Source organism: Pristiophorus japonicus, chromosome 23, assembly GCF_044704955.1.
Source record: "Pristiophorus japonicus isolate sPriJap1 chromosome 23, sPriJap1.hap1, whole genome shotgun sequence".
NCBI lineage: Eukaryota > Metazoa > Chordata > Chondrichthyes > Pristiophoridae > Pristiophorus > Pristiophorus japonicus.
The window spans coordinates 24,424,087-24,433,920 of NC_091999.1; the positions used below are offsets into that span (position 1 = coordinate 24,424,087).

The window sequence follows — 9,834 nt, forward strand, 5'->3', positions numbered from 1 at the left end:
TTTCTGTTTTAGTCTCTATCGCTCTCTCTCTCGATCTCTCTCTCTCCTTGTCACTGGGTTTATCATTGTCTTTCTCTCACTCTTTCCCTCTCTCTCTTAATAGATCAAACACACACATCTCTGTCTCTGTATGTGTTTGAGTCTTTTTCTCACCCAATCTGCCTCTCCTTCTCAGTCTCACACTTTCTGTCTCTCGTTGTCTCTATCTCGGTGTCTGTCTCTCCCTGTTTGTCGGTTTGTCTCTGTCTCTCAATGTGTCTGTCGACTTCTCATGGTGTCCAGTTCTGTTCACAGCTCGATACCTGCTCCGACAGAGCACCAACCGTCAGGTCCTCGTTAGTATAGTGGTGAGTATCCCCGCCTGTCACGCGGGAGACCGGGGTTCAATTCCCCGACGGGGAGGCAGTTGTTTCAAAATGTTGATTTTTACTTCTGTTTCTTGGTAGAGATACATATTAAAAATTTCAGAGCGACATCGAACTGTGAAAATATAGGTAGAGGAGTTTGCCTCATCCAGATTTTGAGCAAACGTCGACTTTTTCAGGATTCTTTGGCCGTCTTCTGCACAGAGATGGATTACTGAGTTTTTTCTGACTTACGGTTAAAAAGCCAGCGACACAGTAGTCGTGGCCGAGTGGTTAAGGTGATGGACTCGAAATCAATTGATATTTTACCGCACAGGTTCGTATCCTGCCGACTACGATTCTCAGCATTTTTCAATCAATTTCACAATTTAACCAGTTCTCTGCCAAACTGATCATGAGATAAATGGAATAACGTCCCAAACCTTTCAACACTGACATTTGTTTCTCATTTTTATTAATCTGCAATATTCACGATATATCAGTTTAAAAAATCGCAAAAATCAGTCAAAGTTGCGACAGTGATTCAGCCTGTCTATCCCTCGAGATGTCTAAGGCATCTGTGCATGCCCGTTGGTGCGTGTAAATTTTTGGTTTTGTGTTTGTGTGTCTCTGTGTCTGTCTATCTCTATTTTTGTCTCTGTATATGTGCAACTCTCTGTGGAAATCATCACAATGAATTTGGTATGTCCTGGAACTTATAAAAAATACTTGGGGAATATAATAAGGTTGGGAACTTTTGTATCGGCTTTGGTTCAGTGGCAGAATTCTCGACTGAATCAGGAATTTGTGTGTTCAAGTCGCACTCCTTGGACTTGAGAATATCATCTTGGCTAACACTCAAGTGCAGCACTTGGGGAATTTTGCAATGTTGAAGCTGTTGACTTTCGGATGAAATGTTGAATTGAAGCTCTGTCTGCAACCTCGGGTGGAAATGAAAGGTCCCAGTGCATTACTCGAAACAGAGTAGGAGAGTTGCCCCCGTGTCAATATTCCTAAAAATATTCGTAATTGCTCACTAAAAGACTATGTGCATGTGTTTGTATGTGGGGTTGGGTTTGAAGCCCAGTTTGTCACAGAGGCACAATCTAACCTCTCACAGGACCAGGATCGCCGAGTGGTTAAGGCGTTGGCCTTAAACCTCAAAGGGTTTTTCCAGCGTGGGTTCTTCCCGACTGCTGGTTTCTATTTAATTTAACACGGATTTCCTCCCATTCTGATCAGTGATATCCGATTTTCATCGGTTGAATCAACAATTTTCTGTAACTGTGTGACACTCTGAACCGATAATGAAATGAAATTGTGAAAGGTATCTGTGTCGCTCGGTCTCTGCCTCTCTCTCTCTGGTCACAGAGCTGTGTAAGTTTTTGTATGTTTGAGTCTTTGTCTCTCTCAGTCTGACTCACTCTGTCTGTCCCTGTTTCTCCGTTTGTCTCAGTCTCTCAATATGTCTCTTTCTCACGGTGCACACGTCTGTTCCAATGGGATTCTCTCAGATTATTTTTCTGACTGGCTCTCTCTTTCCCATCATTTCGGTCTGTCCATGTCTTTGCCTGTCTCTGTTAGTCCCTGCCTCGAACCTGAGAATTATTTCCATCATTTTCTGTATTAGTCTCTATCCCGCTATCTCTCTATCTGTCTCTCTCCTTATCACTGTCTTTATCATAGTCTTTCTCTCACTCTTTCCCTCTCTCTCTTAATAGATCACACACACACATCTCTGTCTCTGTATGTGTTTGAGTCTTTTTCTCACCCATTCTGCCTCTCCTTCTCAGTCTCACACTTTATGTCTCTCGTTGTCTCTATCTCGGTGTCTGTTTGTCGGTTTGTCTCCGTCTCTCAATGTGTCTGTCGACTTCTCATGGTGTCCAGTTCTGTTCACAGCTCGATTCCTGCTCCGACAGTGCAATTACTAGTCAGTTCCTCGTTAGTATAGTGGTTAATATCCCCGCCTGTCACGCGGGAGACCGGGGTTCACTTTCCTGACGGGGAGGCAGTTGTTTCAAAATGTTGCATTTTACTTCTGTTTCTTGGTAGAGATACATATTGAAAATTCCAGAGCGACATCGAACTGTGAAAATGCAGGTCGAGGAGTTTGCCTCTTCCAGATTTTGAGCAAACGGAGACTTTTTCAGGATTCTTTGGCCGTCTGCTTCACAGAGATGGATGGCTGAGTTTTTTCTGAGTAACGTTTAAAAAGACATCGACGCAGTAGTCGTGGCCGAGTGGTTAAGGCGATAGACTAGAAATCCATTTGGATTTTACCGCACAGGTTCGAATCCTGCCGACTACGATTCTCAGCATTTTTCATTCCATTTCACAATTTAACCAGTTCTCTGCCAAACTGATCATGAGATGAATGGAATAATGTCCCACACCTTTCAACACTGATATTTGTTTCTCATTTTTATTAATCTGCAATATTCACGATACATCCGTTTACAAAATCGCAAAAATCAGTCAAAGTTGCGACAGTGATTCAGCCTGTCTATCCCTCGAGATGTCTAAGGCATCTGTGCATGCCCGTTGGTGCGTGTAAATTTTTGGTTATGTGTGTGTGTGTCTCTGTGTCTGTCTATCTCTATTTTTGTCTCTGTATATGTGCAACTGTCTGTGGAAATCATCACCATGAATTTGGTATGTCCTGGAACTTATAAAAAAGACTTGGGGAATATAATAAGGTTGGGAACTTTTGTGTCGGCTTTGGTTCAGTGGCAGCATTCTCGACTGAATCAGGACTTTGTGTGTTCAAGTCGCACTCCTTGGACTTGAGCATATCATCTTGGCTAACACTCAAGTGCAGCACTTGGGGAATTTTGCAATGTTGAAGCTGTTGACTTTCGGATGAAATGTTGAATTGAAGCTCTGTCTGCAACCTCGGGTGGAAATGAAAAGTCCCAGTGCATTACTCGAAACAGAGTAGGAGAGTTGCCCCCGTGTCAATATTCCTAAAAATATTCGTAATTACTCACTAAAAGACTATGTGCATGTGTTTGTATGTGGGGTTGGGTTTGAAGCCCAGTTTGTCACAGAGGCACAATCTAACCTCTCACAGGACCAGGATCGCCGAGTGGTTAAGGCGTTGGCCTTAAACCTCAAAGGGATTTTCCAGCGTGGGTTCTTCCCGACTTTTGGTTTCTATTTAATTTAACACGGATTTCCTCCCATTCTGATCAGTGATATCCGATTTTCATCGGTTGAATCAACAATTTTCTGTAACTATGTGACACTCTGAACCGATAATGAAATGAAATTGTGAAAGGTATCTGTGTCGCTCGGTCTCTGCCTCTCTCTCTCTGGTCACAGAACTGTGTAATTTTTGTATGTTTGAGTCTTTGTATCTCTCAGTCTGACTCGCTCTCTCTGTCCCTGTTTCTCTGTTTAGACAGGTTAGATGCAGAAAGAATGTTCCCAATGTTGGGGAAGTCCAAAACCAGGGGTCACAGTCTGAGGATAATGGGTAAGCCTTTTAGGACCGAGATGAGGAGAAACTTCTTCACCCAGAGAGTGGTGAACCTGTGGAATTCTCTACCACAGAAAGTAGTTGAGGCCAATTCACTAAATATATTCAAAAGGGAGTTTGATGTGGTCCTTACTACTCGGGGGATCAAGGGTTATGGCGAGAAAGTAGGAAGGGGGTACTGAAGTTTCATGTTCAGCCATGAACTCATTGAATGGCGGTGCAGACTAGAAGGGCTGAATGGCCTGCTCCTGCACCTATTTTCTATGTTTCTATGTCTCTGTCTCTCAATCTGTCTCTTTCTCACGGTGCCCACGTCTGTTCCAATTGGATTCTCTCAGATTATTTTTCTGACTGGCTCTCTCTTTCCCATCATTTCGGTCTGTCCATGTCTTTGCCTGTCTCTGTTAGTCCCTGCCTCTAACCTGAGAAGTATTTCCATCATTTTCTGTTTTAGTCTCTATCTCTCTCTCTCTCTCTCTCTCTATCTGTCTCTCTCCTTGTCACTGGGTTTATCATTGTCTTTCTCTCACTCTTTCCCTCTCTCTCTTACTAGATCACACACACACATCTCTGTCTCTGTTGTGTTTGAGTCTTTTTCTCACCCATTCTGCCTCTACTTCAAGGTTATTTCCAACGTGGTTTCTTCCCCACTCCTGGTTTCTATTTGTTTTAACACAGATTTCCTCCCATTCTGATCAGTGATATCCGATTTTCATCGGTTGAATCAACAATTTTCTGTAACTATGTGACACTCTGAACCGATAATGAAATGAAATTGTGAAATATATCTGTGTCGCTCGGTCTCTGCCTCTCTCTCTCTCTTCGCAGAGCTGTGTATGTGTTTGTATGTCTGAGTCTTTGTCTCTCTCAGTCTGACTCACTCTGTCTGTCCCTGTTTCTCCGTTTGTCTCAGTCTCTCAATCTGTCTCTTTCTCATGGTATGCACGTCTGTTCCAATGGGATTCTCTCAGATTCTTTATCTGACTGTCTCTCTTTTTCCCATCATTTCGGTTTGTCCATGTCTTTGCCTGTCTCTGTTCGTCCCTGCCTCGAACCTGTGAAGTATTTCCACCATTTTCTGTTTCTCTTTCTCTTTCTCTCTCTCTCTCTCTCTCTCTCTCTCTCTCTCTCTCTCTCTCTCTCTCTCTCTCGCTCTCTCTCACTCTCTCTCACTCTCTCTCACTCTCTCTCACTCTCTCTCACTCTCTCTCTCTCACTCTCTCTCACTCTCTCTCTCTCTCACTCTCTCTCTCTCTCAATCTCTCTATCTGTCTCTCTCCTTGTCACTGTCATTATCACTGTCTTTCTTTCACTCTTTCCCTCTCTCTCTTTATTGATCACACACACACATCTCTGTATATGGAGGTGTTTGAGACTTTTCTCAGAGTCTGCCTGACTTTTCAGTCTCACCCTTTCTGTCTCTCGTTGTCTCTCTCTCTCGCTATCTGTCTCTCCCTGTTTGTCTCTGTCTCTCAATGTGTCTGTCGACTTCTGTTCACAGCTCGATAACTGCTCTGCCGCAACCCGTACCCTCGTCCGTATAGTGGTGAATATCCCCGCCTGTTACATTGGAGAATCGGGTTCAATTCCCCAACGGAAAAGCAGCTTTTTCAAAATGTCGAATTTTACTTCTGTTTCTTGGTATAGATTCATGTTAAAAAGTTTCACAGCAATATACAACAGTAAAGATACAGCAAGAGGCGATTGCCTCTTCCAGATTTTTTGCAAACGGAGACTTTTTCAGGATTCTGTGGCCGTCTGCTGCAAAGAGATGGATGACTGAGTTTTTTCTGAGTAACATTTAAATTGCCAGAGATGCAGTAGTTGTGGCCGAGTGGTGAACGCGATGGTCTAGCAATCCTTTGGATTTTCCGCGCGCATGAATCAATTCTGCCGGCTATGATTCTCAGCTTTTTTCATTCCATTTTACAATTTAACCAGGTTTTTGCAAAATTGATCCTGAGAAAGGCGGAAGAACGTCCCACACCTTTCAACATTGACATCTATTTCTCATTTTTATGCAATATCTCAATATCTGCAATATTCAAGATACATACGGATAGAAAAACGCAAAAATCAGCCAAAGTAGCGACAGTGATTCAGCCTGTCTATCCCTCTGTATGTATAAGGCATCTGTGCATGTCCGTTGGTGCATGTATATTTTTGTTTATGTGTGTGTGTGTGTGTCTCTGTGTCTGTCTATCTGTATCTATGTCTCTGTGTATGTGCAACTGTCTGTGGAAATCATCACCATGAATTTGGTAGGTCCTGGAACTTTTAAAAAATTGTTGGGGAAAATAATACGATTGTGAACTTTGGTATCGGCTTTGATTCAGTGGCAGCATCCTCGACTGAAAAACGCAAAAGCAAGACAAAGTAGCGACAGTTACCCTGCCTGTCTATCCATCTATTTGTCGAAGGCAACCTGTGTATATCCTAATCTGGGTGTCATGGTACATCAGTCATTGATTGTTGGTATGCAGGTGCAGAAGGCGGTAAAGAAGGCAAATGGCATGTTTGCCTTCATAGTGACGGGATTTGAGTATAGGAGCAGGGAGGTCTTACTCTAGTCGTACAGGGCCTTGGTGAGGCCACACCTGGAATATTGTGTTCAGTTTTGGTCTCCAAATCTGAGGAAGGACGTCCTTGCTATTGAGGGAGCACAGCGAAGGTCCACCAGCATGATTCCCGGAATGGCAGGACTGACATATGAGGAGAGCCTGGATCAACTGGGCTGGTATCCACTGGAGTTTAGAAGAATAAGAGGGGAACTCATATAAACATATAAAATTCTGACGAGATTGGACAGCTTAGAGGCTGGAAGAATGTTCCCGTTGATGGGGTGTTCGAGACCAAGAATCATAGTCTAAGAATAAGGTGTAAGCCATTTAGGACCGAGATGAGGAGAAACTTCTTCACTCAGAGAGTGGTTAACCTGTGAAATTTTCTACCGCAGAATGTCGTTGAGGCCAGTTCGTTCGATATATTCAAAAGGGCCCTTACGGCTAAAGGGATCAAGGGGTACGGAGAGAAAACAGGAAAGGGGTACTGAGGTTGAATGATGAGCCATGATCTTATTGAATGGTGGTGCAGGCTCGAAGGGCCGAATGGCATATTCCTGCAACAAATTTCTATGTTTCTATGTTTCTATGTTGATGCGTATATATCTTTGGTTATTGTGTGTGTATGTGTCTGTGTATGTCTATCTGTATGTATGTCTCTGTGTATGTGCAACTGTCTGTGGAAATCATCACCATGAATTTGGTATGTCCTGGAACCTTTTAAAAAACTTGGGGAAAATAATACGGTTGTGATCTTTGAGATCGGTTTTGGTTCAGTGGCTCCATTCTCGACTGAATCAGGAGGTTGTGTGTGTAAGTCCCACTCCTGAGACTTGAACACATTATCTTGGCTGACACTCAAATACAGTACTTGCGGAATGTTGCATTGTTGAAGCTGTTGACCATCGGCTGAAATTTTAAATTGAAGCTCCATCTGCACCCTCGGGTGGATGTGAAAGTTCCCAGAGCCTTTTTCGAAAAAGAATAGGAGAGTTGCGCCCGTGTCAATATTAATAAAAATGTTCGAAAATGCTCCTTGAAATCCTGTGTGTCTGTGTGTCGCTGTGGGGGTGGAGCTGAAGCCCAGATTCTCACAGGCAGAGTCCAACCACTGACAGGATCAGGACCAGGATGTCCGAGTGGTAAAGGCGTTGGATTTAAGATGTAATGGGTTTATACCCGCGTGGGTTTGAACCCCAGTCCTGGTAATTTCTTAATTAAACGTAGATATTTCCCATCCTGCTCAGTGGTACCCGATTCTCATCCGCTGAATCTCCAATTTTCTGTAACGATATGACACTCTGAGCCGATAATGAAATGAAATTGCGAAATGTATCTATGTCGCTCGGTCTCTGCCACTCTCTCTCTTTCGAGAGCTGTTTTTGTGTTTGTGTGTTTGAGTCTTTGTCTCTCTCAGTCTGCCTCTCTCTGACACTCTCTGTCTGACTGTCTCTCTGTGTCCCATTATCTCTGTCTGTCCATGTCTTTGCCTGTCTCTGTTGGTCCCTGACTCTAACCTGATAAGTATTTCCATTATTTTCTGTTTTTGTCTCTATGTCTCTCTCTCTCTATCTGTCTTTCTCTCTATCTGTCGCCCTCTGTGTCTCTCTCTTTGTCCCTGTCCTTTTCTCTGTCATTCCATCGCTATTTGCCTCCCTCTCTTTATGGAGCACACAAATACATCTCTGTATTTGTATGTGTTTGAGTCTTTTTCTCATTCAGTCTGATCCTCCCTTTCAGACTCAAACTTTATGTCTCTCTTTGTCTCTAACTCACTGTCTGTTTCTTCCTGTTTCCCTCTTTGTCTCTGGTTCTCAATGTGTCTGTCACTTTCTCACCGTGTCCAGTTCTGTTCGAATGGGATTCTCTCAGTCTCTCTGTCTGACTGTCTCACTCTTCCCCATCATCTCTGTCTGTCTACGTTTCTGCCTGTCTGTCTCTCTTTGCCTGTCGCTGGTAGTTCCTGTTTCTAACCTGCTGAGTATTTCCATCATTTTCTGTTGAAATATTTGTCTCTCTCTCTATCTGTCGCTCTCTCTCGATCTGTCTCTCACCTTGTCACTGTCTTTATCACTGTCTTTCTCTCACTCTTCCCCTCTCTTTTCATAGATCACACATACACATCTCTATATATGTCGGTGTTTGAGTCTTTTTCTCGCTGTTCTGACTGACTTTTCAGTCTCACTCTTTCTGTCTCTCGTTGTCTCTCTCTCATTGTCTGTCTATCCCTGTTTGTCGGTTTGTGTCTATCTATCAATGTGTCTGTCGACTTCTGTTCGCAGTTTGATTATTGCTCTGACGCAACACGTTCCTTCGTCCGTAAAGCGGTGATCATGCCCCCCTGTTACGCGGGAGAACCGGATTCAATTCCCCGATGGAAAAGCAGCTTTTTCAAAATGTCGAATTTTTCTTCTGTTTCTTGGTATAGATTCATATTAAAACGTTCCAGAGCAATATAGAACAATAAAAATACAGCAAGAGGAGATTGCTTCTTCCAGACTTTTTGCAACGGAGACTTTTTCAGGATTCTGTGGCCGTCTGCTGCACACAGATGGATGACTTAGTTTTTTCTGTGTAACATTTAAAGTCTCAGAGAGGCAGTAGTTGTTGCCGAGTGGTTAAAGCGATGGTTTAGAAATCCTTTGGGTTTTCTGCGCGTAGGTTCGAATCCTGCCGACTACAATTCAAAGCATTTTTCATTACATTTTACAATTTAACCAGGTTTTTGCAAAACTGATCCTGAGATAGGCGGAATAACGTCCCACACATTTCAACACTGACATCTATTTCTCATTTTTATTAATCTGCAATATTCATGTTACATACGGATAGAAAAACGCAATAATCAGCCAAAGTAGCGACAGTGATTCAGCCTGTCTATCCCTCTATATGTCAAAGGCATGTCTGTTGGTGCATGTATATTTTTGGTTAAGTGTGTGGGTGTGTGTGACTCTGAGTCTGTCTATCTGTATATATGTCTCTGTGTATGTGCAACTGTCTGTGGAAATCATCACCATGAATTTGGTACGTCCTGGAACTTTTTAAAAAACTTGGGGAAAATAATACGGATGTGAACTTTGGTATCGGTTTTGGTTCAGTGGCTCCATTCTCGACTGAATCAGGAGGTTGTGTGTGTAAGTCCCACTCCTGAGTCTTGAACCCATCATCTTGGCTGACACTCAAATGCAGTATTCGGGGAATTTTGCATTGTTGAAGCTGTTGACCATGGGCTGAAATTTTAAATTGAAGCTCCATCTGCACCCTCGGGTGGATGTGAAAGTAGCCAGAGCATCACTCGAAAAAGAATAGGAGAGTTGCGACCGTGTCAATATTGAGAAAAATGTTCGTAAATGCTCCCTGAAATCCGATGTGTCTGTGTGTTGCTGTGGGGGTGGAGCTGAAGCCCAGATTCTCAAAGAGGCAGAGTCCAACCACTGATAAGATCAGG

General features: G+C 43.2%; 1 non-coding gene across 1 annotated transcript; it reads left to right on the top strand.

Annotated features, from left to right (window-relative positions):
• Positions 1 to 330: 330 nt before the first annotated feature.
• trnad-guc (transfer RNA aspartic acid (anticodon GUC)) lies at positions 331 to 402 on the top strand. The gene has a single exon. It is a non-coding gene; the product is annotated as a tRNA-Asp (tRNA).
• Positions 403 to 9,834: the final 9,432 nt, after the last annotated feature.